Source organism: Eleginops maclovinus, chromosome 1 (genome assembly GCF_036324505.1).
Source record: "Eleginops maclovinus isolate JMC-PN-2008 ecotype Puerto Natales chromosome 1, JC_Emac_rtc_rv5, whole genome shotgun sequence".
NCBI classification, from domain to species: domain Eukaryota; kingdom Metazoa; phylum Chordata; class Actinopteri; order Perciformes; family Eleginopidae; genus Eleginops; species Eleginops maclovinus.
The window spans coordinates 15,353,067-15,373,898 of record NC_086349.1 but is presented as its reverse complement, the minus strand read 5'-3'; the positions used below and the strand labels follow the sequence as shown (position 1 = coordinate 15,373,898).

At 40.4% G+C, this 20,832-nt stretch overlaps 1 long non-coding RNA gene across 1 annotated transcript in view; it reads right to left on the bottom strand.

The window, feature by feature from the left end:
- Positions 1-3,257: 3,257 nt before the first annotated feature.
- LOC134859904 (uncharacterized) overlaps positions 3,258-20,832 on the bottom strand; it is a 36,367-nt gene continuing 18,792 nt past the window's right edge. Inside the window, exons 2-3 of the long non-coding RNA XR_010165169.1 lie at positions 6,602-6,706; positions 3,258-3,884 (exon numbers count right to left, since the gene is read on the bottom strand). This is a non-coding gene — a long non-coding RNA (uncharacterized LOC134859904). The remainder of the gene's footprint in view (positions 3,885-6,601; positions 6,707-20,832) is intronic.

Here is a 20,832-nt window from a genome sequence, read left to right as displayed (position 1 = left end):
TTTAAACCTTGCCTGAAAAGTGATAGTGTACAAATGTAAATAAACTTTAATTGCAGCATTATCACAATTACTTCTTTATAATGATTAAAATCACATTGTAGACGTATCTATGGCAGGCACATTTTCACCTTACCTTCTTTTTAAAAATATGAGTTAATGTTATTTACATTTAATCAGGCTACTTCCTGTGGAGTACAGGCGACTTTCTTTACACTATCCTTAATAGTTTTTAATGGTTCAACACGTACGAGCTGTTTTGCTGTTTAAAATGTAAATCGTGAAGCTTATACATTTGGTATATATAGACCACGCTGTTAAGACCACTTTGCTTGAGGACCCCAAATACAAATCCGAGAAATGTACGTGAGTTTAAGGACAACAACTTCCTCATCCTGTATACAGTGACTGCATGCAGATCCTAAAATCAACACGTATTGTTGCTTTGGAAGAGCTACGGACTAAAACTGATGTCTGCACCTGCTTGTAGTTGGTAACCTCGGTGTGATGGGGGAAATGCTAAAACAAAATAAGGCTGTACAGAGTTTGACTCTGAATCATATCAACAAGCCTGAAGTAAAAGACCCCTACTATAGATCCAAATTGTTTACAAAGAGCAAATAGAACATCTTCGAGAACACAGTCTGCTGCAGGGAACAGCACATAGGCCACATCAATGTGTTTAGCTTTTAGCAAAGCAGCCATGTTATGCTTTAAGAGATTATCGATGTATTTAGGTAGACATGTCCAATCAAACGGATCAGAAGAGCTGTGTTACTGGAACTTGCGGACTGTGCCTGAGCCAACAAAGTATAGGATATTTAGAAGTGGTATTTAAAAACACTAATTTGGGCCAATGGGGGCTCTGATTTCAATTTTTAATTTATTATTTTACTGAAGGCGAAGCTAGTAAAAGCAAAACTGAATTCATTTGGATTCAAATTGGATTTTAGACAAGGACAAGAAACAGAAGTAACGGCAATTTTCTACTCTTTGTCAATGGGAGTTGGTGAAGTTGAGAGATTGCTGCGCTATTCATGTTTAAATTGATACTGTAGGTCTAGTCCACATTGGGGGATTATTACAAACAATGACGAGCTTGAAAAAGCTCGAGTTAAGTATGTTATGTGTGCAATGTGATATTTCTCAGTGCACATACCTGCAATCAAACACATGTGCTCCTTACGCAACTATTGGCTCAAACCCATCAGCCTATACACGCGATGTAAAATCAAGTATATGTATCCATGCATGTACCAACATTTGCCCACTGCTGTCCTCAGATTGGCCCATTGATGTCGTTTTCACGCGATATTTCCATCAGAAAAATGTATTGATGTGAATTTAAGTATTGCAAAGAAAGTATGCTTAATATTAAACATCATACATTTAATGAGGTGAGAATAGCATTTAATGAACACATTTTAACGTAATATTATTAATTGTGTACAAAGATTCCGCATATGTTAGAGGTATTATTTCAGCACTATAAATCGACAGATTTCCTCAAATATCAATTACTTGGAGGTCTAAGATCCCCCCCTTGGATTTGTTTTGACATATAACGTACAATAAACAGGACTTCTTGTCCTTAAAACGGAGTTTTTGGCTTAAAAAGCAAAAACAATTACACATTCTTCCGTATTTTTCATGTCTCATTTAAAACTCCCCCAGGTCACTACTGTTTGCTGTACCACAAAAACAATGTACGCAAAGCAACCGGAGCTTGAGCTGTATGAAAGGCAGAGAGAAAAACCAAAGTGGGATTAGGATGAAGTTTGTGTGTCGCCTGCCGTCTGGTGAGTCACAGCGTATTCTGTCTTTTGGCCTAAATGAAAGGAGATTGATAGGCCAACGAGGCACATTCATCCACGGACCATAATTAGGGCAGGTACACTTGTGCCAGGGAATTGCAAACATTATGAAGATGAGCAACGCGAAGTTCAAGTTCAAAGTCGCTGTGCTCAGACAGAGTAGAGGACTGCCCTCACCTCTCTCACCTCGCCCATAAATCGAAAACAGTAGCGTTTGCATACACGGGGTCCAAATCCGATGCAAATGAAAAAAATAGCCGAGACTCCGATTCAATCTGCGAGCCAATATCGAAACATAAACAGTAAATAGTCTCATCAACCTCTACAAAGCGAGCTCCAGTTACTGACAAATCACCAGACATCTGTGTTTTTCCAATTGACTCGCCATGAACCAGCTTTAATCTAATCTAGAAATAATAATGTTTAAGCAGTTGTCTGTAGACAGATAATGCTCTTTATCAACACTGCGGTAAGATGCATATCTTTATCTGACTAATCGTTTTGTTCCTTTAAGTCTGAATGACATATTCAATATATCCTGCATTTCCTTTGCTCGGGAAAAACGGAGACAACAAAGCATTGGTTTATAAATTTGATTAATTTACATTTGGAACATTTGTATATCTAAGTGTTTGTAGGCCAACCCAAACCGGTATTGTCGTTATGTTGATCCCCGGAAGAAAAGACGTGAAACTGCGGCTTCACTGTAGGTTTTCCTCTGAATTATTAATACTAATTCATTATTAATATTCATATGGACCTGGACTCCTTATAGAGGCACACATCAATGCAAGAAAGACACAAACTCAGTATTTTTTGTGTTATTTGAAGCATAACAAAATAAATAAAATTGAGATTTAAAATACATCAGTTTCCAAACCGGTCCCTGCTGCTCCGTGTTTTCTATTTTGTAGCTGTGCCGGGGTTTTCTCTGCATATTATTCTATAAAGAACACTTAAATACAAACCAGCACTTTTATTAACATATTCAGAGGAGTAATAGGGCGATGAAAAACCTCATTCTCTCACTTTTTCTTCCTGCGTGGGATTTTATGGAAAAACCAACAAAACTCCAAAACTTCGCAGCCTGACTTGTGATAGGCTACTGTACCACTAGAAAAGTGCATCGGCGCTTCAGAGATTTAATTAATTTTCAATTTAATTGAATAATTAACGATTGTAAGGAGCTGTAAATAATCCGCATCGGTAAAATATCAAATGCGTTAGAGGGTTTTACATGGAGTTCTGTGGCAATCATTTTTTAGAATTAGGTTCAGGGTAGACATTAATAAGCAACATCGAGCAATCCTGAATGGGCTGAACCTGTTGACTTACAATGCAGAGAACAAAACAACAACACGTTTGTTATGTCAAATAAAGTCTGATCTAGACTCCTCTGTAAAATGTGAGCAAAAGTGTAGTTAAGGAAAAAAATAACGAGAAATATAAAGTGGAAAAAATCTTTATTTCAAGAGGCTTTATACAAATCAAAATAATAAAACCATAACAAATTAATACTCATTGAATCCCTACAGTATATTTAACAACATTAAACATTTTTAGGAAACGTTTTGCCATTATTTATAAACGAATAATAGCATTATGGACCGTTTAGCTTAAATAATAACATTGTATAATTTTGTGGGAGATATGTTACCATGTTCACTGTTTGTAAAAAAATCACTAGAAACATGGTTCATATATGTAAAATCATTTATAAACGTAAGAAGTTGAAGAAAGAAAGTAAGAAGAACCATATGAATGGCTAGGTTTATATTACCAGAATAAAGGGTAATTCAATCTAATAAATTAGCATTTCTGCAGCAAACCACATATCTAAATGAGAGCTGCTGCATCATTTGATTTTAATCATCTGCAATCTCTATCCAGGGCTTTAATTAACATTCAAACATAACATTTTCAAAGTAAACACTGTCACAAAATGCAGAATTATTACAGAACCTTAAGTAGAAAAAAGGTTTTATAAAATCATAACCGTTTAAAATGAATACTGGTGGTCCACAAAACACCTCCCTGGCACAACTGCCATGACCGTTGTGGGATCTGGGAAATCTGCAAGAAGAAATATTTGCTCATGACCTTGTTTAAGGTCACAATTGACACAAAAAGACCATTTAGTATTTGCAGAATTTGGCCAAGAACCTGGGTAAATCCTTTCCAAGGACTGGTAGAGATGTACAGTATGCTAATGTTCAGCCACTCAACCTTACCGTATAAACTGCCATTAAATAACTTTCCAAAATTACAGATTGAAGTGACAGTGGGGGACTGGCTCCTAAAGCCGAGGAATTGATCGAGGGGGGAAGCAGTTTTAAGCCTGAGCCAGATGTGACCTGTATGCTGCTAAATGAGCAACACTGTTTTAAAGCAATTAGGAAATGCTGCAGCTTGAATCATTCATCCTCAGCGCTGTGATGTTAAAACTAAGTCTTGTATGCATCTATAACAGCATTTCATAAAAACACTATTAAGTTGTGTTGAGAATTGTGAGTGCACATGAAGAACCTCTCTGCTGCAGCCATGACCCAGTTTCCTTTCTGCAGTTTTACGTTTCTCTTTTATTTTGTGGGGAGTGTTTCACCAAATGCTGTATACCTGGCAAAAGTACAAGCTATATGATTAATAAGTAATTTTCTCATTTATGTAACTTGTTTGGGTAAAAGTTATAATATAACAATTAAATATCATTTAGAAAATAAACTAGTTGTAAATATTAAAAGGCATAACATTTTATCAATATTTTTGTTTTCAACAATGGGACAAATCTAGATATATATATATTTATATATATATTTTAAAAGGGTAATAATTGTTCTGTTTTGCCTTTAGCCTTAACGTCATGTCTCCAGCTAATGCCAGATGTCAAACCCATGAAAGATATTAGGATTCAGTTCAATAGTAAGCATATTTAATTCATTTTAGTGTTGGAGAAAGACATTTTTCGTTTTTTGGTGCAGATCAGGACTTTTCTCTGTTCCTGCATCATCTAATGAATGCAAAGCTATGAGTCGAAAAAACATTTCAACATTCTTATTTAATGTCAAAAATACTTTTTCTGGTCTAACATACTGCACGCAACAGCTCTAAAAATATTAAGCCCTATGTGCCACATCATTTAAGATGTTAAGCACAAATGGTGAAACTGACTTAAAGTTTTAGCATAAGATAAGAGCAGCAATTTTTAATAGATACATTCTGCATTTTGAATGTAGGTCAACTGCGACCAGGAACATCTGTGCTGTTGCAAACTATTAGCTATTTCATCTGAAGTCTTATTGTTAAATCAAACACTTTCTGAACTTTTAAAAGTAAAAGAGAGCATAATTATCATCGGAAAATGTTGTCTACAGTATTGAGATATCAGATTTCAATTTAAAAAATGGATGACTGTCTCTTTGAGGTGTGTTGCATAAGCATTACAGCACATCATGAATACAGAAGTAATTTTTTCCAAAAGACAACTAATGGGATCTGCATAGATTCTCTGTCATCTGTTTTCAGACGCTCTCATGCAAACGCATCGACTTGGCACTAAGCCGTTTTATGGAGAGTAATGGATACTCTGGGCAGAAAGATTTTGTTTGTGTGTACTTATGCATACTTAGACCACTGAGCGAGGAAATGTTGTTGAAAAAAACTCATTCTCACAGTGCTTATTGGTATAATAACTGCAAGAGAGGAGCTCTTCCAACACCGGATATTTACCAATCCGAAAAAGTCTCAATGTCTCTGCATATGTGAGTCAAGCTGTCCAAATTATAACCTCTTACACGTTAGGATCAAACATTAGTTTTTGCCCATGACAAAAAACGATTCTGTATATTTCATGTTAATTTCCATCTTTTCCCTTTTCATGAAACTATATCTTATTTTTGTAATTATATTATATTACATCAAGGATATATATATTTTCGAGTCTATGTCTGGTATTGGCTGCTACAATTTATTTTCAAGTTCATTCATGCTACATCTCATGTTATCATGTTTTATGATTTGTAAACTATTGTATATCAGTATTTGGGAAAAATGCACTTCTAGTTGCATTTCACTAGACAATTTACATCAAATTTTTAGGTGCTCCAACTCCAGCTGAGTCAGGCTCAATGACAACAACTTTCAAGTGGCTACAGCATGCAGGTTTTACATCCATTTTATGGCTAGAAGGCAAATAAATCCTGACCGAATGTTCCCCCCTCTTCACCTTTCCTCCTAATCCTTACTCCAATGCTTTTGGTTGTTCTTTCTTATAGATGCAGGTTCTTCAAGCTTGACAGACTGCCTTGTGAGCCACTGATTTTCTGTGGTGTGGAGTTTAATGGGGGGATTTAAAGAAAACTAAAAGACTTCAAAAGTAGAATTCTAGCAACAAAGCGTTTCTGAATTCAGGACACTGACTATAGAAACTGTGCACATAATGATATGCAAAAACTCCATTGAATGTTTAAATTCAGTGGCTTATGCTTGAAGTTGTTCTCTGGAATTAAACAAATAAATAATGTATTTCCACTAAATGAGAGATGTGAAAATATACACATAAATACAAATCTAGAAGTGGTCTAAGTTACACACACTGAGACATTAAGACAAAACTCTTCTTTCTGAGACTTTCCATGAAGTTACACCAGGAGCCCTACTGGCATTTTTTGTGATTGAACATAATAAAACATCACATCTTAAACTAAACAGGACATCTGCATTAATCTGAAAGAATTTACATTGGATTGAAAATAACCTTAAGATGTGGTTTAAGTCAGTTCAGATGCTGTTACCTGCAGAAGCTGATAGCTGTTGGGAGATGCAAAATATCTGGAGGCTGCACACATGGCATTCCAGCTTCCGTTACTGGCCTTGGACTTCATCAATAACATCAGCAGCTAGGAGACAAAATCAAGAAATTAATCAAAGAATACAGATTTATATATTTAGTTTCTTGAAGGCAATGATGAGAGCCAAGTAAGACAAAGGAAGACAGACATGGGGAACAGACAAAAAATTGTTTGTTTGGCCAACAGACTTAATTTTCAACAACGCAAGGAAAAGGGGCAACCTCAGCAACTGGAACACAAAAACTAGATATATCAAATTAAAGGATTTCAATTCCAACAAATCATGTGAGAAAGTAAGTAACGTAAAGCAGTACAATTAATACGAACCCACAAATCGCTTTGTTAAAAAAATACTAAACAGATGACAGCCAATCGGCAGCGTCTTCATTTATGGGATTGGAACATTCTCCTAGGTTTTTACGTCGCTGCTCACGGGCACTTCCACGGTGCGGGATGTAAAAAATAAATATATATTAGGGTTCTGCTGCAGCAGGACTGATGCCTGAAGGTGCCTTTGAGCTACTGAGCCTTTACAGCTTAATGGCAGACTTGTCTGTGATTTGGATTTTTGTTTCACTCAAGAGTTGGTGTGCTGACATTTCTTTAACCAACAGGAACTTCAAAGTGATCGCCCCTTGTTGCTCCGCCATCAGGGCTGCATTAACGCCAATGTATTGAAAACAAAAACTGCAACACACCATTCCTGCGTGGAAGCTAAAGGAAGGGTTTTCTTAACACACAGCACTTTGGTACACTTTGAAACAGATCCATGGTATTCATAGAAGCCCTTTAATCACTCTTTTGATACTCTGAGTTCTTATATAGCCCCAAGTTTGGATTAATCCACTGAAACATTTCAACATGCTACTCAGATAATATTTTCCCAAAAATCTGAGCTCACATTTGCTTTAAACAACTCTGCAGGTATAAAGTCCATACATATTATTAGAGAGCATTGTAATGAATTCATTTATCTGTACAAGTCTATCTATTATTATGGTCAATACATCTCCACTAATATTACCCACAGACCAAGAGGAGATTGTCAGCTTGTCATTTAAGTGTTTTTCAAACTGACTCCGCTATCATTCCCAATTTTCCTTCCATATTTATTTACGGCAAGGAGATGTGCTCTGTGATAATCTTTTTTTATGGGCATCGAAGCGTTTAAAAAGCTTGGCTCCACTTTGGTTACCACATCTATCCCATACAAATAATCAAACATTAAATCCAGGCAAGATCATTTGCATATCAACCTTTCCCATCACGCGTATTCACACTAGGATTTACTAAATAAAGTAAAGACATTAAGCATGAAGCTATGCAACTATAACTTTATTAATCTATTAGTCTCTAAACATAACACATCTGCATCTTTATTATGCATTAAGTATTGGAGTAACTTTAAGGTCAAATGCAACATATGCATCAGCTCAGAAATTTACATTTGGTTGCCTTTCACTCGTAAAGTAAACCAAATTCTTAATTTATAATCAGCAATTATGTATTAGTGGGAGCCTTGTTTCTGACACATAATTGACATTCAAATACATATCCCTACTTTTGATATGACATCAGCCTGAGCTTTACATGCATTGAGCAAATCTTACAAGCTCTGATGCGAGCTTCTTACTAAAAATGCATTGCATTGAAACAATTACAAAATCAGCATTTTATGGTCCCCACACTGAGGGTAGCACAAACCTTTTAGATATTAATTATACACAATCACACAACTTCAATAAACTTACAATCTTCTGTCTTACGTTTTTAGGTAATTAAAGTCTTTATGCAGCCTGAACAAAAACTAATATTCATAAACAGTGCTGCTGCAAATGATCACAGCAGACAGCCTTTTGTATCTGATTCTGCTGGAAAGGCGAGAGCCCTGCCGTTGGAGTAATACTTTGTAATGGTATTAGGAGGGCTATAAAAGTGTCGGAGCCCTGTAAACAGCCAATAAGAGAGTGAGCCATGGTCTGTCGCTTTTGCAGGCATCAATCACTAAGTAATGTATATGAAGTCTGAAAAACTGCTGGGCAATTGGCATAATGTGATAGGTCTACTTTGATTGGTATTACCAAACAGTAAAACCCTTATTCAAATGAATGCACAAGCATCTGTGTGGAGAACTATGAACCAGAAAACAAATCTACAAATACTGATATGAAATTCGTAAACAAAAGTGTTATCTAGAGTTCTTGCAACTCCTTTGCCTTATGCAACACATTTATGATCATCAAAACAAACACTATTTTTACATCTTAAGAATCACCATTTTTGGTTGTACTTGCAACCGTTTGGATTTGTAATGATAACAAGACAATCAGACTGATTACAATAGATACAACAATATTCACATATTCCATCTGAACAGCTCCAGTAATGTATTGGGATGAACTTATTATTCTATGATTTAAAGGATCATTTGCAGTCACTGATATTTCCTTTCTTTCTCTCATGTAAGAAATGAGATGGATGTTTCTTAACGTTCCTGTCAAACACTTTGGTCTATTATTAAATATCTGCAACACTAATGACATTCCCATCAGCCTCAGTTGCATTTTGTGTTGCTAATTATTACATGTTAACATGTCCTACATACTAAACTGAGTTGGTAAACATGCTACATATTATGCCTGCTTAACATGGGCATGTACATAGTCCTTGTGAGCGTGCTGTTGTGAGCACTGAGATCAGAGCATTGCTGTGCCCCAGTACAGCCTTGCAGATCTGCTAGCATGGCTGTGGACTCATTGTGTAGTTAATGAATGAGGCAACATAAGACCTATTTATGGGGCAAAGGAGATACTGGTTATGAGTAGAAGCGCTTTACTATGCTGTGGTGCTGGTGCTGCCTCCAGTTTTGTAAATGATTTGTGTGCTACCTGCTCCTCTGACTCAGTGTTGCAAAGGATGGGTTGGCTGACTCAGTTTCAGAAGTTATGGAGGACAAGACATTTCTTGAAAGGTTTCCGACCACCCAACACATTAACATATCTGAAAACAGGTGGATGGGCTGCTGAAGAAGAGAGGGAAAATGTTTAAACTACCCATGCAATATAGAAGGTATATAATTCAAGCTACAGTTTGTCACTGCTGTAGATTCCCTTTGTGTGGCTAAAAACACATTAAATACTATAAGGTGGTGTCGGATTGGTAGACCATCCTCTCTTTTTCTAAAGATGGTAAACATTGGATCTTTGACTAACTCTTTGAATTGCAATTGAATAAAATTCAAGTGAAATTGAATGAAATCTCTGGGGCGATGTCTAATGGTTCCTTTCAGACACTTTCTATCAGCTTTGTTAATTTCTGCTGCATGCTTTGAAATGAAAAAAACCTTTCCCTAAAACTTGTAAGAGAAAAGCAGGTGTACCAAAGTAAATACTTTGATTATTTGGACACATTCATCTTTAAAGGCTGACTTATTAGGTATTCAGCTGCATTAGTTTTACTTGAGTATTATATCTATTTTAACTGTAAGGTCATAAAAGACAGCTCTAGTTTGGGTGCAGATTTGAAAAAAAAGCTGCATCTAAAATGTAAACAACAACGCTGTCTCCGACCATATAGCAAACCCACAGTGGAAGATCTAAATAAACATAAGCGCATATTAAGTTCAAGGAATCTGCAACACAGCAAAAGCCGGACAATGAAGAGCTTAACTGTGTGTACGTACAAACTGACTTTAAAATAATGTTTTAACAAGATACAGAGGACAGATGTAGCTCAGCTGAAATGGTAGTGAATAAACTGTCTTCTGTTAGTTTTAGTCACAAGTCTAGTAGCAGAATTTCTAATCAGTTGTAGCCTCTTAACAGATCTTTAGGAAAACCTGGGGATAAAAAAGCATTACCAAAATATATACTGTATATGAAATGCATGAGAAGAGAAACATAATCCGATTTCCTGCATCTTAATGGCTTAGGAACTGCCGTACTGTTGCACCGTTTAAATAAAAAATGTGATTTTTGTCACAGATTACAGTAATCCTTGTGATTTGAATGTGGATCTACAGCTTTTTGTTGGCCATAGCATGAATCAACAATATTTGGTGTGTTGCATTCACTGAGCTCCATCACGTATTTATTAAATATAGCTTAACAGAAGATTTAAGCAGGGGCATATCGTATTTGAACTCAATTCCCACATTCCTGTAACTCAGGGAAGTTTTGACATGAGGCGGCATTTACTGAGGACCTTTTTATCTTGTTTCAGTTTTAAGAAAGGCCTAACAATAGCAATCTTAAACTATCATGCAAATATCATCTTCACTAATACTTTTTGGGACAATACCAGAGACTTTTAAACAAGACTGAGGGTCTACAGCCCAGCTATTGGCTCTGTGAGGATGCACTTCAGTTGACATGACAAGTGGAAAAATGGCTCTGCGCTAACGTTGTCAATGTTTTCTATGAAGAAAGGGGTGCCTCCCAAAGATCAAATTATTTAAACTTTGACCTTGTTACCGATGATCTTTCTACGTGCAACACACCAGATGACAGTTGTATGTAGCAACACAAGCTAGCAGGGGACATAACCATTGAAACAAAACTTAACTGACTCTTCTCCCAACCTTGCGGTGAGCTAAAAAATCGTGTTTCAGCTTTAGATGAGGTGGAGCTTAGAGCTCAGAACTAATGTCAGCATAAGAACAATAACGACACTATACTGATGCACAGCAGCTATAATGTGAACCATGTTCCCTTTCTTAGTCAGGATGCTAGCATGTTCTAACGAGCCGTAAACATTAATGTATGTGGGTTTAGCAGAATTACATCGTCATGGTAAACGTGAATAGCCTCAATGGGTGGCTTAAAAAGCTATCTAGCTTGCTATCAAGGAAAATAAGTTAAATAAAGAGTAAGATTTTAGAAATACAGGAATTATCATGTATCAAAGCACAGACTCACACAATGTTGCTATTTTTAGCAGCCACAAAGGCAATGTCGGTATTGTATTTTAGTTTGTGAGTCAAAGTTGCAAAATGTGGTCCTGGAAGCACCTTCTGTAAACTGAACAACCACCGCAGCTATGTTGAGTACTTTGCCAGGTGTTTATATTTCAGTGAGGAAAGATTTAACTGTGAAAGCGTCACAACCAAGCAAGAAGCAGTCCCGAAACTATACAGTTGTGTACTTTACTTCAGATCAAAGACAGAGTTTTAGAGAAGGGTATTATCCCAGCAAGGGGGGGCGGGGTCAGGGGCCATTGCCATCCTTTTTTGGTCACCAAAAAGTAAGTTCTCTAAAGAAAGTGTCTGTGATACATAAAATAATGTTTTCCTTAACAAAATGTATTCTTAATCAAGCTGTTATTGCTATTCACATTTCACATTTTATGCATAATAAACCACAATTGTTTTGTCAAGGACAATAGTAACTTGGAATTTTCATATTATCCCATGGTTGTCCATCAGAAGTCGTCAAGACATTCCACTAAAAGCCAAAGATGTCAATATGCTGGTGGTTCTAGACATGAACAAAAATCACCAAAGAGGGTGTGGGAGAGAAACTCCCTCTGAAGGGAACTAGGGCTGTCACGATATCAGATTTTCACTCCACGGTTATCGTGGCAAAAATAATTCATGATAACGATATTATCGCGATATCTATACAAAACGTTAACTAAATAATAATCATAATGCTATCAGTCAAATTCATCTCAAATTCATTAGGTTATTGTGCATTTTGTGTCTAGCATACAAAAATAACAACAAAAATGTTGTCTTCTTGGGATTTTGTATTTGGAGCAACTGTTGTCATCAGTGGTTTAAACCCTGGCCTCTCTAACAATTCTCAAGGACATCATGCTTTGGCTGCCTAACAAATAAACAGGGGAAAGAAAATACTGTTTAGTCCAACGCCATGATAACCAAGCTTTAACACAACTGTGAGCGTTCGGGCTCACACCGGGGTTCCCAATGATGGAAGGACTACTGGTACTTTACACAATCTTTATTTCCGAGCGGCCCGTTAACAACGATCTTGCAGGCTAGTCGCTCTCGTCCGGCGTGGAAGGTGGAGGCAGTTCTCCCTCAAGCCCCAATCTACTGCAAAAGAACCCAGAACCAGGTTACGACCATGAATTTAATCAGTCCCTGATTACCTGATCCCGATCAGCTGTCTGGCCTCCGGCTGGGCGACTCCTACCACTCCAGAACAAAGACCAGAATGTAACATTTATCGTCTCTGGGCTAGCAAATTAACTGCAACTTACTCTCTGTACCGAGGCCAAGTCTGCAGGGTGATCGACGCGAAGGTGGGCGGACAGGTTGGTAGTATTGCCCCCTTTTGCGCTTACTGTTGCTTGGCACTTCTTGCAGACAGGGGTCTCTATCTCTAACACCCCGTTTACGAAATCCAAAGAACTCCCACACTGGCGAGGCAACTCTTTGAGGGTGCGCGAGTGTCTCTCTCTCCTCTGTAATCTCCTCCGACATGGTTTTGCGCGACAGTAGTGGCCACACAGCACAGAATACACTGTGGTAGTAGCTGCTAGCTAGCTAGCTAGTTACCGCGTCTTCTTTTTTCTGTTTTATGCCGGGGGGGAGGGGGGTGGGGGGGTACCGAGTTTGTACCAGATAGTTACTGGCGTTGGATTATGTACGATATTATCATATGTGTATTATTTACATATCGTCAACATTTCATTTTTTAAATATCACGGTTACCGTAAATACCAGTATATCGTGACACCCCAAAGGGAACTTTAGGATGTTAGCTGTTGATGATCATTTACATGCACCAAAACCTATATAATACACTACAGGAGAGGGAAACCCCCATAAAGCATTAAAAGGCCCTTTTAAGAGTGTATTCAGAAGAATAGTTCAACATTTTGGGATATTTATTAACTTGTACATTTGCACTTCACATTCAATTCATTTGGTACCCATTTATCAAAGTATCTGACCCATTTAGACCTATACCACTAAACATCAGTTACTGTACTCTGGATCCCAATCAGATCAACTCTCAAATGTAACAGAACTCATATCAGCCTCGGTTCTTTTAGTCTGTTACCAGTCTCTTCTTTTGTACAGTAGGTACAAGTTCAATCCATTCCCTCAATGTCTAGTGATGCCCACGGTCGCCACATGACCGGTGGCTTGCAGGCTGGTGACATACTCACAACGTGCAGACTCTCGGCACCCGCTTCTACCCACGTCGGCTCAACCAAGGGGTTGTAGGTCAGCATTCGGGGACGGTGCCTGTGTCGCTGCGGGTCGCTGGTCGCTGGTCGCTGGCGGAGGGTCAGGATCATCTTCCTCTGATGGCTCTTGTAGACTTTCCCCAGGCTCTGCAGTGTCATTCTCACCATCTCCATCAGCTGTGATGCCTCTGTTGTCAGTCTCTGTCTCCTCTTGAGCAACCGTTGCATTTTCCAGATCTGGAGCTCCGTCTTGCATCGTCAGAGCTGGTGCAAATGGCTCAGCCTCTGGATTCAAATCTGCAGCTCTCTGACTTAGTTCTTGGTCGTAAGGGAAACGGCACACCAGCTCAACTTCAGTCTTCCTCTGTTTCGCCGATTTGGTGTTGTCTTGTTCTTGTCCGTGTCTGTATTTTCCTCTCTTGTTTTGCAGGGGCGGGTTCTGGTTTCCCCAAGGGCAGACTGTCACATGGGAGTAGGAGGTTCCTGTGCAATACTCTTACCTCCTCCCTCTGGTGCTACTTCATACACCGGGCTGTCACTGCTCCTTCTCCTCACCACCACATGCACTTTAGTTTCCCAGTAGGACCGCAGTTTACCAGGGCCGCCCCTCTCTAACAGGTTACGCACGAGCACCTGTCCACCAGGTTGCAGGTCGGCTCCATGTGCTCTTTTGTCATAGCCTTTCTTGCCTCGTAGAGCTTCCCGGGCTGTTTTGAATGCGATCTCATAGGCTTGTCGCATTCGGTTTTGCCAGTTCTGTACATATTCAGTGTCAGTCTCTTTTGCCTCTCTGGGCTGTAGGTTGAAAAGCAGGTCTACTGGCAAGTGAGGTGACCTTCCGTAGAGCAAGTAGTAGGGAGAGAACCCTGTGACCCCACTGCGGGTGCAGTTGTACGTGTGCACCAGTTTTGTCAATGAGCTCTTCCAGTCAGTCTTCTGTTCCCTTGTGAGGGAAGAGCATTGATAAGATAGTTTTATTGAACCGTTCACTCTTTGCCTTGGGGGTGGTAACATGTTGTGTGGGACCCCCGCACGTCACAGCTCTTCTGTAGTTGGTCCATCAACTGGTTGTCAAACTCTCTCCCCATGTCGTGGTAAATTCTCTCTGGAAATCCGACGTGGAGTGCAAAATCATTGAATAGCTTGTCAACAACAGTTTTGGCAGACTTGTTTTTCGTGGCGTAGGCTTGGGCGAAACCAGTAAAATGATCGATCACAATAAGAATGTACTCAAACCCTTGTTTGCATGTCTCTAAGTGTAAAAAGTCACCTGGGAGTGTTGTGACAATGGTTGTCATGGGAGCCCTGGTTGCTTTGTGAGGTCGCTTTGCCTTGAGACAATCACACTCTTGGGTGACAAACTGTTCTATGTCAGAGTACATACGGGCCCAATAGAATCGATCTTGGATCAGGTTCAAAGTTCTCTCGACCCCGAGATGTCCCATTTCTCTATGAAGCTCGTGGAATACGGTTTGACGGTGCTCTTTTGGGAGGATAAGCTGTTGGTTATCTCCTGCTTTCCTAAAGAGAATTCCATCGTCATTGACATTCAACTTTGCCCACTGTCTCATTAATACTCTGACGTCCGCCGGTTCTGCTTTCAGAGCTCTCCTGGACGGGTGCTGATTGTCCCTCTTATAATGCAGAACCGGGCCTATGACAGGATCTCTTTCCTGACCGTCTCGTATCTGTTCTGGTGTCAGGGACTTGGTTCGAGGGTGTGCACTCGCATCTCTCACTAAGTCTAGTGTTTCTATGGGGACTTTTGCTACCCAGACCGAGGGGGTCTCTCCCTGCACACTGACTCCCTGCACTGCTGCACTGAACATTTCCTGACCCACCTCCTCTGTACCCTGTGTCATCAACGCATTAATGTCTAACGGCATGCGGGATAGGACATCCGCATCTGCGTTACTCTTTCCCGGCCTATACTTAATGGAAAAGTCAAACTCGGACAGCTCCCCCACCCACCTATGACCTGTAGCATTAAGCTTAGCTGTTGAGAGGATATAGGTTAAGGGATTGTTATCTGTATAGACTACAAAGTGTGGGGCATGATAAAGATAATCCCGAAAACGTTCACAAATTGCCCATTTTAGTGCTAAAAACTCTAGTTTTCCCGAGTGCATGTGTTAGTTCTTTTCAGGTGGTGTTAGGGTCCTGGAACCATAGCTGATAACTACCATTTTACCGTTCTGTCTCTGATAAAGTACTACTCCCAATCCCTCCTGGGATGCGTCTGTGTGGAGGACGAATGGTTGGGTCATCTCTGGGTACCCCAGAAGGGGAGGCTCTATCAGCTCCATGTCCTTTGGTGGTTATCTGTCCATTGTATAGCAGTGTTAGGTGGGAGGTTACCTTTCTTCCTGGTAGTGGCCCTGACCTTCTCTCTGTTCATTTGACCAGGTGTTGTTGAGAGCAGCTGGTAGAGAGGCTGGGCTATTCTGGAGAAGTTTGGGATGTATGTTCGGTAGTATGAGAGGAATCCCATTACTCTTCTCAGCTCTCCCACTGTTGTAGGCGCTTTCTCCTTTAAGGCTTGGAATGGGGCCACCTCAGATGGGTCCATAGTGTAGCCCTGTCCAGAAACCATCCGTCCCAGAAATCTCACCGTCTTCTTCAACACCTCACACTTGCGGGGGTTGAGTTTAACCCCGTGCTCCTGATATCTCTGTAACACAGTTCTCAGGTGCTCAATGTGGTCCTCAAAGCTTGGGCTATGGACCAGATTGTCGTCCAGATACGGTTGATACATGACATCTCTCAAGCCACGCAAACAATCTTCCATGTTCCTCTGGAATTCCGCGGAAGCCGCAATCAACCCGAACGGGATTCGGACCCACTGGTACAGGCTCCAGGGGGTTATGAAAGCTGTCAGGGGCTGGCTTTCCTTGTCCAGGAACCCCTGGTGATAGACCTTCCCCTGGTCCAGTACAGAGAACCAGGAGCTGCCAGTGAGGGAGTCAAGCATGTCTAGGATTCTGGGTATGGGGTGGCGATCAGGGACTGACTTTTTGTTCCGTTCTCTGTAGTCACAACACAGTCTTAAAGTCACATCCTTCTTTCGTACGCACACGACCGGTGAGGCGTACGGACAGCGTGAAGGAGTAATCCAGCCCCAATTCAATAGATCCTGGATATTCTCTTTCACCTCCTGGTGTAGTGGCTTTGGGACTGCCATGTACATTTTTCTTACTGGGGTAGTGTCGTGCAGTGTGATGTGGAGTTTCAGTGATGGGATTGAGCCGATGTCGTCATCGTCGTATGCGAACGCGTGACACTCCTGCAGCAGCTGTTTTGTGATCCTTCGTTGCTCCTCGTTTAAGTGACTAAGGTCGACCGGAGGGTCCCACCAGGCGGGTTTCTGTTTTTTTGAGTTGTCACCTGGGGCTGATGCTGTGTTAGTTGGTGATTTTAATCCCTCTCCTCTGGTTATCTGCTCAACACTGGCCGCATAGGTGCGCTGGGTCAGGGTTACACTGTGTTTGTTTGTGTTGGCGATGGGGACTGGTACATAACCTGACCTTTTTCTGGGGACACTGACTAGACCCTCCTCTATCACTACCCCCTCTGGCAATGTCTGCTCTGCACTTGGGACTAGAAGCAGGTCTTGGCCATGATACTGAGCCCCAATGTTGACATTAACATACATTGTGGTGACCTGTTCAGCGCCCAGAGTGAGTGTTCTTTTTCCTGTGTGTACAACTCCTACATCTTCCTCACTAATAGGGGCATGGATCAGCTGAAGCACTGCTTGTGCTGTCTTGACTGTTATCTTGAAGGCTTGACACACAGTATGGATGGTCTCTGTCTTTGTTGTCTGACTACCCTCTCCTGTTATTTCCTCCATCACGTTGTAGCCAATTATGGGCTCTGCTGCTACGTGTGGGGCTACCGAGGGTCCCGGCTCGGCAGCCCGGTCTCGTTTCCCTGCTGCTCTCTGGCCCGTCGACATCCTCTGGAGAGATGCCCCTCTTGCCCACACTTAAAGCAATGTCTGCAGGAGTCACCTATCTGCAATTCCTGACACGCCCTACAACCCCTGGGCCGACTACGGCCGGGTGTGAACGAATAAGAAATTCTGTGCTGACTCCTTTGGATCTTGTGTCATGTTCATCAGGCGATGCAGTAGGTCGGAAGAGGAGTCCACTTTGTAGTGACCCTTGAGTATGGTCTTGAGGGTGTGCAGCGTCAGCTCTCGCTTTATTTCCAACATCTCCCGCAGATGAAAACCTGGGCTCACAGCACGTGTGACTGCTTCAATGATCTCCGCTTCTCCATGTCCTTTCCGCTGTCCAGACTCGATCTGGTTGATGAGGCTTGTGTAGGACAATTTGTCCTTTTGACCCGCTTCACCAATCTGTCCAATTATCTGGAACTCCCGCCTCAGCGTCACCTCGGGCAGTCTGGTTGGTGCTGTGGTGGCAGTCCTTGTGTCCTCTTACTGGATATCCTGAGAGGAAGGAAAGTATGGGAGGAGGAGGGACAGGAGGCAGCGAGTGGAAGACTTGCTCATGTGCACCGGTCAAGTGGATAGAGAGATGGACAAGGAAGAGAACGGGTGATAAGAAAGAGATTGCTAGTGTCCGTCCCATGCTAAAGGAAATATGTGAATACTGTTAAGAGCAAACCTCTGCTATTTCCGTTTTCTGGTTTCCACTAGTGTGCACAATGTCCTTGACAGTGGTGAAAGACACAGAGCATGAGTGCTGTGGATGTTTTTTCATGTGATCACAGATAGAGAAGAGGAACTTTCTGTAGCTGATCTGTACTGCATCTTGTTTTTCTTTTTAAAGCGGTGCGTAATGACAGAAACAAGAAGAAGAGGGATGTGAAGGAGGAGCTGGTGCTTCCAGAGAGCTATGAGCTAAGTGGAGAACTAGAGGAGTTGGTCAATAAAGTCAGCAAAGCTCACCAAGAAACCTTCCCGTCACTTTGCCAATTGGGCAAATACACCACCGTAAGTCACACACACACACACACACACACACACACACACACACACACACACACACACACACACACACACACACACACACACACACACACACACACACACACACACACACACACACACACACACACACACCACACACACACACACACACACACACACACACACACACACACACACACACACACACACACACACACACACACACACACACACACACACACACACACACACACACACACACACACACACACACGTTTTCATTCTCTCAACGTATTCACTATACTAAAACAAAAAATGATGAACATCTGCACCAACATCCAAACAATAATCATGTCTGTTGCATTGCTATTCCAGACCAGTTTCATGTTGTACATTCAATATCAATGTATGCCACACTCGCTCAACCTCTCTCTCGCGCTTACACATTCTCTCTCTTAAAAGGGATAGGCTGCCTTAGTCTGCATTGTGTTACCATTACAGGTTGCATAGTAAAACATCGGCCATCGGTATCGGCAAAAATGTTATTCTTGGCATCGGTATCGGCAGACATTTTTGCAATCGGTGCATCCCTAACCAACAGCCAATCATATCGCCATATGGGACAAATAACAGTAGTGCCAGTACTTCAAATGCATGTATACGTCCAAGCAAGACTAAATTATATAGAAACAAATCAAGACATGACAGGTTTTCCCAACAAAACACACTCACACAAAGCAAGATGTCTATAAACGCACACAAGAGGACTCAACCGCAGTGAAAAGCATAAATCAAGAAGAATGATTTAAATGTTTGCAGTACAGATAGCAAGTCATAAAGACATAAAAGAATCAGATATAGATGGAATAAATGAACTCCCTATTTTAAGGCCAGTGTGCTAACATATACATTGGCTAGCTGTGTAATTTACACTCACAATTCTGAGATGTGATGCAGTTGCAGAGGGGAGCAATCTGAAAAACTATAACATAAAAATACAGCGTGAACCAATTTTCAGGGAATTTATTAATAGATGGATGGTTAAAGGTTACGTTTTGGAAAGAAAATATGCTATTTAGTTTTGTTTATTCAGATCAAATGAGAATACTTTAACCAACACAAATAAAGACATAAAAAGTGCTTATTTTAAATGTATTTCTATAATACAATCGTACCGAGCAATTGATGGCATATGTGCAACTGAAACACAACACTGATTAACATTTGAAACTTTAAAGCATCACATTTATTGTCAACTGCGTGCTTTTCACAGTTCTGAAAAGCGAAATGTCGACTGAAAAGCAAAATATCATCTTCTTCTGCAGTGATTGAGCCAAATGCGAAGAGGAGTCTATTTGATTGACGCACACATTGAGTATAACTTGGAATATGTGTTTTAGTACGTGTTCTCATTTCAAATTAGGTGTAACAAAAACTATGATACAAAGCTTGGGCTCCAGTGTTGGCTATATTATGAGTATTTATAGATATTTCATGAGCCATAGCTTTTCACAGTTTTTTCATCACATCGTAACTCAAAAATAAAGGTCTTCTTTACTAGACCTTTTACAATCAATAAACTGTTTTTTTAATCTTGTTTAACAGTCACTTTCTGTCAGTTTTTGTATAAAGAACTCAGGCTGTAAATTTAAGAATGAAATTTACTCGAATCGCTTGTTTTAACTTTCGGTGGGAGGTTGTCTGTTTATTTATGATTGGAGTTGGCACGGTTCCTTAAATAGTAGTACTGCAAAAGCTGTGACTCTGACTCACTTTTCTGTGGTGCATCGCTCTTGACTGCCACTGCGTGTACCTCTAGAGTAAACCACATACAGTAATTTGACATGGTCTTTAATTCCCTTCATCTAAGCAGTTTTCCCTCTACTTCTATGTTTTCCATGTCTGCATGAGCACACACCCATGTCTGGAGCCTTAGTGTGTCCCTGTGAATAATTACACAAGTATATGCATATACCATTGTCATAAAAAACCTTGCAAAAGGAAAAAAGTATTATTTTTAATCAGACCGCAAAACCCTTTGCGCTGCATCAAACGGAAGGTGGAGAATAGCGTGGCTTTT